Source organism: Macrobrachium nipponense, chromosome 4 (assembly GCF_015104395.2).
Source record: "Macrobrachium nipponense isolate FS-2020 chromosome 4, ASM1510439v2, whole genome shotgun sequence".
NCBI lineage: Eukaryota > Metazoa > Arthropoda > Malacostraca > Decapoda > Palaemonidae > Macrobrachium > Macrobrachium nipponense.
The window spans coordinates 75,117,639-75,133,512 of record NC_061100.1 but is presented as its reverse complement, the minus strand read 5'-3'; positions in this window follow the sequence as shown (position 1 = coordinate 75,133,512).

Here is a 15,874-nt window from a genome sequence, read left to right as displayed (position 1 = left end):
TGGTGTACAATGGAGGCTACCATGGTTGGCAAGTTGGAGCTCAAAGCTTTGTAGTAACAAGAGTATCCAAAAAAGAGCAAAGAATTTGAAAAGTTAAGAGAGAGGGCATTTTGGCTATTACAATCTCATATGTATCTAGTAAAATGACTAGTAGATTCCACACACATATATATATATATATATATATATAATATATAGTAGTATACTATATATATATATCCTATCATTTTCGGATAATAGATGGGCTCTTTCAAATGAATACCTTTGAAAATTAAACACATGTATTCTTACAGTTTTCGCAGTTTGTTAAGAAAAGAAATAGAAAAGGATAGTGCACAATGGATGCTTATAAGAACATATACATATATATACTATATATATATATATTATTAATTATATATTTAGATATATATATATATATTATAATATATTATATATATTATATATAATATTATTCTTATATATATATAGTATCTAAATAATATATATAAATTATTATATATATTATTATAATATATATAATTAATATATATATATATTCTTAAAATATAATATAATATATATATATATATAAAATATATATTATATATAGATTTATATATATATAGATATTGAGATTTATATAATTAATATGATATATAATATATATAGTAAAATAATTTAAAATTAATATATATCTATATATATATAAAAATATATATAATATATATAGTATATATATAGATATATATCATCTATTATATATATCCCTATCTATATATATATATAATATATCTATCTTATATTATATATATATACATTATATATATATATTATAATAATATATAGATTATATAAATATTATATTATATATAGATATAATATAGATATATAATATATCGATATATATATATATATATAGTATTAATATAATATATATATCCTATATAATATATATATCTATATATATAGATATATATGTACATATATCTTATATATATATATATATATATATATATATATATATATATATATAGTATATATATATATATATAAGCATCCAATTCGCACCCTCCTTTTTCTATATCATTTTTTAACAAACTGCGAAAACTGTAAGAATATATGTATTTAATTCTGGAAGGAATTCATTGAAAGTGCCCATCTATTATCCAAAAATGATAGAATGTCTCTAATTATTAAAACATCAGGAATTTTGTAGTCTATTTCTCATTCAACATTAAATTTGATGCTGGGCACTAAATGCGGTTAATTTTGAAAACAATTCATTTGCATGAATTGTTTTCAAAATTAACCGCATTTAGTGCCCAGCATCAAATTTAATGTTGAATGAGAAATAGACTACAAAATTCCTGATGTTTTAATAATTAGAGACACGACAGAATACAAATTTATCATATACAGAAAACCTATGTTCTGACTTTCATACATTCACTACTTTAAACTATCATGACATTTCTATCAAGACAGGCGTAGCCAGCAACCCATTCCCAAGAGCCTTACGAATTTGTTCCCCAGATTTCCTGGAAAAGGAATTTGAACTAATTCTTAAGCAGCTTTCGTCTTAAAGGTATTCTGACCATATAATTGAGAACGTGATTCATAAAGCAAAGGTAATTTTCTAACGACCCCCTCAAGACAAGACCAGAGAGACACCCAACAATAAAATAAAAATTCCACACCTAACAGGATTAAGACTGTGACCCAGACTCCCAGGAAATCTAACCCTTTTGCTTTTACCTACCGAAATACCTGAGCCAAATTCTTGATTAACGTCCAACAAAAGACAATCCCAAACGACTCAGGAGTATACAAAATCCCATTCATGGACTGTGACCAATTTTGCATCAGTTTTAAAGGGAAATCACCTCCAAGAGATGCATACAACAAAAGATCAGTTAAGTATGGACATATAAATAGCCATAACCATAGAATAAACTGGGATTTGTCACATAAATTTATTGCAGCAAATGTCGATACAAAAGCCAAATGATAGAGTCGGCCATGATTAAACAAAGACAGACAATGAACATCTCAAAGTGCACCTACGATTCAGATGTCATAGATAAAATTTTCCTTCAACCAACACTTAAAAGGATTAAAGAAGAATTATCAGCTGAGGTGACCTAAAAACAGCTTACCTATGGATGGATCTCTTGGTATAAACACCGCCTTCCTCAGAGATTAATACAACATAAAACGGTCAGTTAAGTATGGACAACAGAGCTCAGCTATTTTTAACCATACAAATAACCTTAACACAGAGTGAACTTGGATTTGTTACATATAATTTATAGAAGCAAATGTCGATATAAAAGCCAAATGACAGAGTCAGCCTTGATTAAACAAAGACAGGTAATGAACATTTCAAAGGGTGCCTAGGATTCTGATGTCATAGATAAAATCTTCCCTCAACCAACACTTAAGAGGATTAAAGAAAAATTATCAACTGGGGTGACCTAAAAACAGCTTCCTTGTGGATAGATCTGTTGGTATAAATACCGCCTTTTCTGTAACTTTTCCCATTCTTTACCTACCTGAAGAGAGAGACAGCAGTCTCTGAAATATAGTACTCTCTTTCTTACTATAGCATTTTTACGGGCTCCTTTTATTAGATGGAATTCTGTTGTAACAGAATATTTTTGTTTTTACATATATATATATATATATATATATATATATATATATATAATATATATATATATATATATATTATATATATGCCTTGAGGCTGTTCTAGTCATTCATTCTTAGGATACAAAGTGCTTAGCGCCTTTAGATGTGAATTTAAATTTGAGTTCAACAACTCTTTAACAATAAGCAGACTTTTCAAATTCAAAGACACCCTTCCGAAGTGGATGCATTCTTTCGTTGTATACGAGTATACTTGTCCAAAATGTAATTTTGGGAATTGCGTCGGATCTACCCGACGCTTACTGAAAGTCCGCATCGATTCCCATAGGGGTGTTAATTATCGCACAGGCTGCATTTTCAAATCAAAAGAATTTTCAGCCATAAGGAACCATTCTGACCATAACTGACATTATTTATATTCATTTCAAAATACTCTGTCAAACTACTGATTGTCTTCGCTTCGTCTTTTAGAATCTCTTTACATCAAGAAACTGTTTCATTCCTTATACAACCGAACTACCTTCACACCATTACATATTGCCTAACTGCTTATTGTTCACAATCTCTCTCTCTCTCTCTCTCTCTCTCTCTCTCCCTTTTATTATTCCTCTATCATCGCCTTTTGACTATGCTGTTCTCCATCAGTTAACAACCAAACCTCTTAACAGTAAGTCTGGCAAAACGCTTTCTTTGTTTATATTTTCAATATTTATCTTTTGTTTTGCTTTTTGATCTGTTGTTTTACTGAGTTATGCAGTTTTGTAATTTTCTTTTAGCTTAAAGTTGCTTTGTAGTTTTTTATTATTCTTTTAGCTCCATGACCAAACTATATTTCTTATAATCATTAGCTTATTTTAGCATACTTTTTAATATTGTGAAAATTTATTCTATTTGTAGCTCTGAAGATGGGAAAGGATTCCCGAAACGTATATATATATATATGTGTGTGTGTGTGTGTGTGTGTGTGTGTGTGTGTATATATATATATACTATATTTAGTATATATATATAATATATATATATATATATATATATATATATATATATATATAATATAGATAAAGGTTTTTTGCCACGAAGGAAAAAATGAAAAAGCGAGATAGCCGAATAGGACCGAAAGTACTCGGCTATCTCACTTTTTCATTTTTTCCTTCGTGCAAAAAACCTTTATTTATACATACTATCACGTTTTATATACTTCGTGATCATGTTATTCATTATATATATATATATATATATATATATATATATATATATATATATATATATATATATATATATATATATATATATATATATATATATATAATTATATATATATATATATATATATATATATATAATATATATATATATATATATATATATATATATATGCGTGTGTGTGTATTTATAAAGAATCCCGCATATATCCATGATTAAAAGGACACTTGAAAACATGAAACTTGAACTAATTCAATCTTATGAACACCGGCGTAATAATAACAATAATGATAATAATAATTAATTAATAATTAATTAATATAATAATAATCAATTAATAATAATAATAATAATTAATATAATAATAATAATAATAATAATAATAATAATACTAGGATCAGCAAATGGAATTCTCAAACCGAAAATTTTGGAAAAAATAAATATGCAAGGTAAAACTACCTCCACATCTAAAATGCAGAAATATTACGAGTGGGAATTCTCGCACAGATTTTATATTGGGCCTCGTATGACAATAGCCACGCTGCAGTAATTTATGTTAGGCGGGACTCGGGCCTGACCCTTGAATTTATCCGATATATTCAAAGGAAAGAAGCCTTTAGAATTTTAATTTTTTTGTTTTTCTCTGTTTTTCTTTGTTATGGGAAGTGGATCCGTCACAGTAAGGTTGAGATGGAGTTCAAAATGTAATATTATTTCTGGTATCTTCTTTCGTGTCAGAAGACCCGATCAAGTAGGAAAGAATTGTTTAATTGAAAGGCTACATCTTACAAAGACAGGAACTCATTTACATATACTCAAGCATACACAAGCACACAGAAAGATAAGTATACTTTGACATATTAGGCACCCTTTCATTAAAGTATTTCTCTCTCTCTCTCTCTCTCTCTCTCTCTCTCTCTCTCTCTCTCTCTCAAAGAATTATAAAAATAATTTCTAACTTCTTTGGTCACAGTTAATTATTTTTAAACGCTGCTTACTCTCCGTTGTTTGCATAGTACATTTTTCAGTCATGGAAAGAAGCATCACTATTAATAATGCACTTCTTTCTTCATATTGTGAGAAAAACACATCAGATTAGTTAAGTTTTTCCTGCGATAAATTATGTATTAGTAAACTAGTGCGAGTTAAAACAGTAATTTTCTCTTATTTTAAATTCAACAAAATACATTGTGTATCCATACAGCCATTATATTTATGTGTATATCTTCCGCCTGTATTACTGATAATCTTTGGAAATTTGACTCCATGTTTAGATGTGCCGTCACCAGCTCGGGGTCAGGACTCTTTCCATAGTGGTTATTCTTCTGTAAGAAAACGAACGCACTTTTTTCCCGTCTTACAAAATGAATAAAGAATGGTCCGTAGTGTCCTTATGATCTCGATTTGCCTTCTCGACTATTATTCAATTATTTATTCACGCAACACTAAGGGTACTGACAAATGTTTCTAACAGTTACTGACTGACGTTTGAAGTTTGAAGAAACGTTGTAGTTCCACTCTAAAGCTCCATACACTTATGACAAATCCTTATATATATATATATATATATATATATATATATATATATATATATATATATACTACATATATATATATATATATATATATATATATATATATATATATATATATATATATATATATATATGCATACACACACACACACACACACACACACACACACATATATATATATATATATATATATATATATATATATATATATATATATATATATGTATATATATATATATACTATATATATATATATATAATATATATATATATATGTATATTTATATATATATATAAGATGCAGACATAATCAACAATATCTGTAAACGACAAGAGAAGTATATTTTATATTCGTAATGTATCTTTCTAATGATAAATAACAAGGGATTGTGCATGATCTTCAACATTCCTCTCACAGCATAATATTTATAACCATACGAAAGCTCGTGTTGCTATCATTACAAATGATGTTTTTGTACATAAAGATTTGTCAGCTTCTATTGTACTCAGTGTGGACTTGAAAATGTAGAATAAACTATGAAAGTAGTTGTTAAAAGTCCTAATTTTCACTCACCTTCTTACATGGGTTTGTCGTGATATTCTCAAGCACGTGTTTACCTTGATTATTTTATGTTCTTTGCTCTTATCGCCTTTTTGCATTTGTAAGCTATTGGCTTTTTTTCTGCAATATAAATTATACTCCATTTCCGAATAATAATAATAATAATAATAACAATAATAATAATAATAATAATAATGCAAAGTTCATGAACTCAGAACTAAACAATGGAACAAAAACAGTGACAGATGTTCCGGTAACGTGGGCGGAGAAAGAGAGTTTCACTGAAAAACCGTAAATATTTCATTTTTGACAAATATTTCATAAGACAAAAGTGCCATGAATGATGATATTATTGGCGGAAGATATATATAGCAATACTGTTGCTATGACTGACAGGTGTGCAAATGAATCCCAGTGGGATTTAGCTCTCACACGGATGACCCTAAAGGCCAGAAGTGGTGCAATCGGCAAAGGATAAAAGAAAAAAAAATTCAAACGAAACCTTTATTCCGACGTAACGGCTGCAGGCAAAATTCCCAGGCGCTCAGTAATTATCGCAGTGTATCCTAAGATCTTGGTACGTACTCCATGACCGAGGTATACGTACCCCAGGGTCAAGATACCCACTCAAAGATCATACAAGAGTTCGCCCAGAGTTGGGTTTCTTTGAACGGTGAGTCGAGTTCAGGTGGTTAGTCGGGTCACTACTATTTACAATGATTTCAATCTGTATACGTATTTATGAATTTTTATCACATCACCGTGATTCATGTACATGCATTAAGCTACAATTGTTGTCCTTTAATATCCAATTCGCTCTACCTTGAAATCAATCTATTTTCATATATGTTAACCGAAGGGGAATTTTTTTGTTGATAATCATTTTCGAGCAGGCCGAGTCGGTAAGACGTCACTGAAGTCTTGATTTCTACTCAGTGCGCTGGTTTGAATCCACGAGAGGACGAAATTATTATAAAAAAAAAAAATTCCCCTTCCGTCAACATATATGAAAATACATTAACTTTGAGGTAGAGCGAATTAGATGATAGAAAGGACATTTGTAGCCAAATGCATAAGTATATATATATATATATATATATATATATATATATATATATATATATATATATATACATACGTGTCTGTGTGTGTTTATCTAAATAAATTCTGTTAAAACAGGATACGTCTCAAATATAAATGGGCCTTTTTACTATATATATATATATATATATATATATATATATATATATATATATATATATAAACACACACACACACACACACACACATATATATATATCAATTTTTTTTAAATTTTTTTGATTGTTTTATTAAAATTTTTGTAAAATTTTTATTTTAAAACTTTTTAAAATTAATAGATATATATTATATATATATGTATATGTATAATATATTATAATATATATATATTACTATATATATATATATATATATATATATAGGTATTATTATTAGATATTATCTTTATATAATATAGAAGATTATATATATATATATTATATACACTCTCCAGTTATTCTGCTTAAGGTTTCTTTTCTTCGCTTCTCTGTATTTAATATAAGAATCTTTTTCTTCTTTCCATATTTTGACTTTTTTCTCCCTTAGTTTTAAGGTCCATTTTAGTTTATTTCTTCAACATTTTAGTTGTCTATGAGTAAATTTGTATATAGGTTATCTCTGCACATAACTTCTACCCAAAATGTATTCACTACATCCTAACCTTCATGCTTCTTACTCCGGCATAAGTAGATACCTTCCAGGTGGTCGTTCCCAGGATCATCGACCAAGCTATATTCCTGTGGTTAAAACAGACACAGTCATATGCACACAGGCGAACACACAAACACATATATATGTGTTTGCTTGATTTTAAATCACGAGATTATACGAACGAAGTAACAGCCACGAAAACGTGAAACGAAAGTACTTATCATCTCATTGTTTACTTTTTCCTTCGTTGATGTAACATTTGTATATATATATATATATATATATATATATATATATATATATATAATATATATATATATATATATATATACATATATATATATATATATATATATGTGTGTGTGTGTGTGTGTGTGTGTGTGTGTGTATACACACAGTAACATATATATAAAGAACAAAATTAAAAGGGACATTAAAAGTGCAGGAGATAAAAATTAAACGGTTGGAACGGCAGGAAAAATGAAAAACTAAAAACCCCATTAAATAGAATAACTGGTAGGTGCTATTATGTAATATACCATATTATTAGTATTATATTAATATATAATAATACTAAGTAAGGTATCAGTATAATATATATATAAGTACTATATCTAAGAACTTAATAAGACTATATATAGATATGGATATATATATTATATATATATACTATATATATATATAAGATATATATATATATATATATATATAGATATAACTATATATATATATATATATATATATATATATATATATATCCCTCTGCATACTACACATGTGTCAAAAGCATATCTGTACCACTAGATCCATCTGGAACGAAGGCGCATGCAAGAGCGCAGGTCATACAAACCGATCTCTGCAAATGGAGTAACCAATAAAAGCCTTTGGTAGTAATAGTCTTCAGTGGTAGATATATGTATACCTTTTGAGGTGCCTCATGGCATTTCCTCTCCATTCCCTAATCTCTCTCTCTCTCTCTCTCTCTCTCTCTCTCTTCCTCCAATATTGTTTTTCCCAGTATCATTCCCTCTTTATTTACTCCCTTCTGTCCCCTCTTCCATTTACATTGCTTTATCTCTCTACCTACTACGTGTTCTTGCTTTCAATACCTCGTTTCCCCTTTCCCTCGGTTCTTCCTACGACGTCCACTTAGTGATAGTAAAGTGGAAGCCCCTGGTTGATAGGAGCTCTCTCTCTCTCTCTCTCTCTCTCTCTCTCTCTCTCTCTCTCTCTCTCTCTCTTCGTCTGCATGTCTGTCTTTTAGTAGTCAGAGACTTTAGAGACGGGTAATTATAAATATTTATCGGAATTAACATAGTAAGATTTTACATGATGTGCAACAATTCTCTAGCTTACAAACCAATATCTATCTATCTATCTATCTATCTATCTGTATACACACACACACACACACACACACACACACACACATATATATATATATATATATATATATATATATATATATATATGTGTGTGTGTGTGTGTGTTGTGTGTGTGCTTACAAAATCACAGGAGATGGCCGTGACTTCATGACATAAGGGAATATCACAGTTACATCATGAAGTCACGGGCATCTACTGTGATTTAAAGGACGAAAGCGCTCAGCAGGAATTCCTGCCTATTATTTTTCCGGTGGGATTCGCTTATATACACACACACGCACACACATACACACACTCATATATATATATATATATATATATATATATATATATATATATATATTATATATATATATATATATGTATTACGTGTAGGTGATCTATACATATATGGTTCTTCGTACTATCCATTAAATCTCCCACACCTTCACAAGAAGAAAGTATACGTTTAGGACAACAATCTATAAATGCCAAGACAGACACATCACATTAGCAAGACTAAATACCCTACTTCCTCTGAAACCAGCCCCAGCAATTTTCATACCTACTCACACATCGCTTTGCTTCCTTCATATCTTCTCCCCAGATCATCTCCTGCCAGTATACAGAGCCCTTTCCTCTGTGCAGCTTACTGGTGGCATGCAGGAACATCTCTCTCTCTCTCTCTCTCTCTCTTCTCTCCTCTCTCCACACCCCCCTCCGAAAAGTAAAAAAAGAGGCTAGTCTTCTCTTTCTCTTTTTGTACTCATGAATTTTAATACCGGGCCAGAAATTGGATTGGGGTAAAAGGATTTGGAAGCCGGGGAGGACCAACGGTGGTGTCGGCCTTTCTCGTTATTCTCTATTGGCAAACAGTGTTGTCTGGCCATCGATGCCAGTGGCAATACCATGCTGGGAATTCTCTCTCTCTTTCTCTCTTTCTCACTCTCTTTCTCACTCACTCATACACACATAGAAACACTCACCATACATGCTTTATATTTGGCATCAAACAAATTCCAACATCAAAACTTTAAGATTTAATCAGTTCCAATGGGTATCTCCTATACATGACAGCAAGGTGAGAAGTACAATCTCATCTTTTATCAGAAATTGTACAGTTCTCTCTCTCTCTCTCTCTCTCTCTCTCTCTCTCTCTCACACACACACACACACACACACACACACACTCACACACACAAAGACATTGTTGCCATGAAGAAAAATTTCTCTAGCACACTCAAATTAGTTTGCATTATGGCCGAATATGTAGGAACTCCCTCTCTCTCTCTCTCTCTCTCTCTCTCTCTCTCTCTCTCTCTCTCTCTCTCTCTCTCTCTCTCTCGTTATAAAGATAAATTTCTATAATACATTAAAGTTGTCGTGCATGAGAGACTAACAAATAGGACTTCCCTTTGTCCTACAAGGTCCCAGTCCCAGGCTATCAGAGATGCACAAACACGAAAAACTTTCCAGCATTTTTGTAATCTAATCTGCCTATAGAATTTACAGATTCCTTGAGTATGCAAAATTACCATCTTTGTTTTGTAATAAGCAAAAACCTTGACTTTAACATATCCAGAAATGAAAAAAAAAATAAGCTCTTATACTTCAGTCATCTACAACATATCTCTTAATTCATGCACCGAGTCTAAGCTGCAGGAAAATATTACTATAATGTATGTACTTGCATTTTTTTCTCTTTCTTTAAAATTGTTATTTCAGAAAAATATGATTCATTACCAGTATTATACTTAGGATGCATCTGTTCATCAATCCAAGATTTTCTTTTCATTTTTAAGATATATTGTTTAATTCAACCAGTACTTTTTGCAAAGGTATACAGAACTGAAATAAACTTCAAAGTATATTGTTTCTTTCAGTATAAGTAGGAAGTGCCAACAGAAGCAATGGAAATTCTTCAAAAGATTATTTTCTTTCGCCATTTCATCATTTCTCCGTATATCCAAAGTAGTCTACTATACTTAGTGTACATAATATGACTTGGATATTTCTAAGAAAATTACATTGTGCTTCAAACTAAAGTATATCAGGGGAACATAATCTGAAAAGGTTCAATTAAAAAACAAAATTACTAATTATATTAAAATTAGCAAAATACCGATGACTTAATGAAGAGACTAGGGAAACATTATTCATTTTTCTAATTTTATACAAATAAAAATAATTGCTCTGTAAAAATGATCAAATATCATTTAAGTTTTATTGTAGAATGATATTCGCTGTTCCCATATTGACGTAATGTTGAACTTCAGACCTTAAGGCCATTATTGATGTTTGATAATCAATGGAAGATAAACAAAGTTATAACTGGTAGATCACGGCAGTCATATCATGCAATATCATTTTTTCAAAGTCAACGATAGCTAATGGATATAGATTACATCTAGAATGGAATCTCATATATTGTGTTAATTAGCACTTTAGCTATTATTCAGATGGTAAAAAATATATGTATGAAAATATTGCTAGAAATCAACTGAACTTCGGAAATTTATGTTAAAAACCATTGATTATATTGAATGAAATAGCTTTCTTTAGCGAAAATATAATACGAATTTCTCATAAAAATCCAAATTGAATATTTTTACATCTATCAGCAACAACTGGTATCACCATCAACACTTTCTTTTTTATATAAGGGTTAAACTCCTGTAAGTATCAAGATCTGATTTCACACATTTTTCCCTGTTACTTTTTGGTAAGTTTCCACCGAATAGATATTCATTTATAGATACATGAATACATATGGACAATAAACAGATTTATGGCTGAATTGTAAGACATATTTATAAGAACAGCTAAGAAAAAAGGTATTAGCCAATTTTCTTAATTAATTTTTGGGAACTTACTATAATCTCAGCTAATGAAGATTCTTGGTTCAGATTTCAGACCTACTACACCCCACTACCAACACCAGTTACTGATTGATTTTCGATTCCAGGTTAGGTTGGGTGCTACTCTGTCGCATTACACTATTGCAAGTAAGGGCAATAGGATTTTCGTGATCTTCATGTTCAGAAATTGCATCGGAAGTAAGAAAAACACAAATAAAGATACATGGCATATACACCAATATGGCATCAGCACTTTAAAAGCTGACCTTGTTACTATCCAGCCTCTTAAAGAACTGTAACGATTCACAAAATTCCTTTAAAAAATATTTAGAATATTTTGAAGAATATCTGAGTAGAAAAATTACAAAACATGGAAAAATAGATGTAGCTATCATTATGAGTGTTTAGTATAATTAGGTACAGGTAAAGACATCTGAACCAGAACATACAAAGGAAGAAATGAAACCTTTCATAATTTTCATAATACGGTGTTTCACAGAAAAGGTAAGAAAAAAACTACAGCCCAGAAAGCTGCAGAATGCAAAATGTGTTCATATAGGTACACTGGTACCGAGCCCTGTCTCTGGGGCCTACTTGGGACTATACCTCCTTATCCAGAGACGACACAATGCCTATCAGGTGACAGTAGACAGTATGGGTCTCAATTGACCATCCAAAACCAGCATGCATACCGGACACTGGCCTACAACCGTAGGGCTATGCAAGGGGGGAGTCCTGTAGGGTTCCACGTGGAACCCTAACACCTTCTTGTTCTAGCCAGCTAATCTCCACAAAACAGCAACTGCACACTCCAACTCATGGACACAAGAAACACAACATAAGTCACGTATCTTTTATACATATATCTCCTTTCTTATTATTGTAATGTTAAATGTATCATCATCACCATACTCATTACAATGTCAGTATTTCAGCTATATGTACCTTAATTGTAGTCATGTCTTGTGTATCAATTCATATGTATATTTCCTTCTGTCAACAAACACAAATGAATGAGCACGTACTCTGTTTTTGACTGCCTGGTGTCAGGCGCCACATTTCCGCTCGCAAGAGCTATTGACCTGTCTGTTTGTTGTATGAATAAATCAGTAAGTTTGTAGATGCTGCCTCTTACTCACGCCTTCACTACAATACAAACCTCGTTACTTCCATATCAAGTGCACCTGGTTTGATTCATAATACAGGTGATAATTATTCTTCTATTTCACTCATTTTCCCAAGCACTGAAAAAACTCAGTAACAAGAACGAAAAAGTAAAATTTATTCCCACAAATAGAAAAATGAGATCTAATTTGCACAAATAGAAAAATGAGATCTACTTTTACCACAGTTATTTCCTTATGGAACAACCATATTCCGCGCTGCATGATGACAGCGGTACCTGGTTTAATTGGTATTCTCATGACAGGAGGTAAAGAGCAACTCAAACTAGATCATTTTTATTGTTCTTTGCAGGTCGATTATCTTAGGGATTCTCTCTCTCTCTCTCTCTCTCTCTCTCTCTCTCTCTCTCTCCTCGTTAATCTTCAGATACCTAGCCTTTCCTATTTTATTACCTCACAAATATCTACGCAGTCGCCGTATTTTTCCTTTAGGAACAGAACCCCCATTCTTTATTTCTTTGTCGTTCTTTACTTCCTCCCATGTTTTATCTACCTTGCTCTGCCTATGGCAAAAGAAGAAGGAGACATAATTTTGAATTCGCTATGTTCTCCTTCTTTGTTTGGCTTTTATTAAATAAGTTGGTAGGATAAAACAGACCTCAAGCTATACAACAAGTAGATAGAATAAAACACTTATCACCTTTGCAAAAAATAAGTACACATTATAGTGTTTGATTGACTGGAGATTACATGGCATTACGTACTTTTCTGCGAATAGATAATATTTAGGAAATATCGATATCTTGAAGGATAGACTTGGGTTAAGAACCTCTCAGCAGAGAGACGACAAACAAGATGAACCTAAGATAACGACTTCAGTATTAGAAAGATGTCAAGCACTGGACGCGGGAGATGAAAAGTTCTTTTTAAAGGAAACTTGAGACAGTTGAAAGGGAAAACAGGAGAGGATCTAAAATAAACGTGAGTTCCAAATAGTCATCTGATTTCTGAATGTTAGAGTAAAATGTAATTCAAAATGATATCTGAATAAAGATATAATGGTCATGGGACTACTGGATGACAACGAGTAGAGACTGATTACTTATAAAATTTGTCTTGATAAATATATTTATTCTAAATCAGCCTGATAAAGAACATTATTTTGGAATTATGAATATTTTGAATTTTGGAACATAAATATTGTTTAAGAATCTACAATAATGTTTATAAAAAAAAAACTTAGAAAACTTTTAGTCAAAAGTTATACAAAAAATATGCAAAATGTCTTGATGACAGCTCTTCCTATCACTATCCCAGTGGAAGATGGTAGATAAAGAACTTAATTCATACTAAAAGAAAAGTAATGCCGTGCAATGAGCAACCAATCCCATGAAAATATTTGATTTTCTCATTTACTTTTCTTTTTTTATGTGAAGATGCAACGTATTGGTACCTTTCAAATAAGCACCAATTCGATCTCTCAGCTCCTAAAAATCGGGAGTACCTGCTGCTAAAAACGAGTTATTAAGTTAAGGACGCCCATCCAAGACCAAATAAAAAAAAAAGTACTTAGTGAGGAATCTAAGACCACGCCATCATTTTGAATATACGCTTCACTATCGCAAACAAACGATGCGTCCAGCTGTAACACCATTTTGACCAAATGACGTTAAAATGATTAAATACGACATTTTGTTTCACTAATATTATATATATATATAAATATATATATATATTATATATATATATATATATATATAATTCTAAATTCACCCTCGGTCACTCCCAGGAAATACAATTAACACTGAAAATTTTGGCCTTGACTGGAGGGCAGGGGATCAGAACAAGCAAAAAAAAAACTAAAACTACTCAGGCATAAGGCCGATTTTAATGAGGAGGGAGCAATTTAAATAAAGGCTGGACTCTAGTTTTAAAAGCACTATATTTACATGAATTTACAGAGGTCCAGGAACACAAGGTTGGGGGGGGGGGGGGTGCGCTTCTCGATTCACTTGAACACGTGGCTGGAGCAATTGAGTCACGGCGTTTAGAAATTTGCGCAATGGAATAAGATTGCAAGCTTCAAGGATCTCCAATTCCTACCATAGCCAGGCACAGCGTTTGTCTGCAAATAGAGGACACAGGCATAAGGCAGGGGGGCACACGAGGGCAAACGTTACTCACTACTTTCTTTCAATCAAAAGGCCACTCATGGGGGAATGAAATGACTGGAAAATTTACACAAAGAAAACTATTTCAGAGCTTAAATTCACTAGGGGGATGTTACAGAATTGAGCCCAGATGATTGGGAGGGGGGGAAGAACTACACAAGTCGCCTTGGAAAAGGAAATGAAATACAGACAAAGGTAAAAACAATTCCCTGGCTGAAATGGAACTTCCTCTTACATTACCTGGATAATGAGGCTGGTACTCTTCTCCTTGAGATCTCCCTGCACTATGGAATTTACAGATTACTTGGGACTTCCCAGAGCATGGGAACGCAGGCCAAAGGGGGGAGAGGGGGGGGAGGAGGCCAGCGGTGTCTGGTTAGGAGCAATGGATCTGACCTGTCCTAGGTCTGGTGTTCTTCTGAGACTGGGCTGCTGGGTTCCAGGCTTTTTGAAGTGTTGGCTCTGCAGGGGGTAATTCCAAGTACCAATGGGAGAAGAGATAGCTTTTTCAAGAGAAAAGAGAGAATGGAGGGAATGGAGAGAATGGGTTCTTCCTAAGTGGAAGAGGCAACTTGTATATAAGACATAGATGCAATAGGCTTAGGTAAAAGACTTTATTTTTCCTTGGTTCTAGCTTAAAATCTTGAACAATATATATATATATATATATATATATATATATATATATATATAT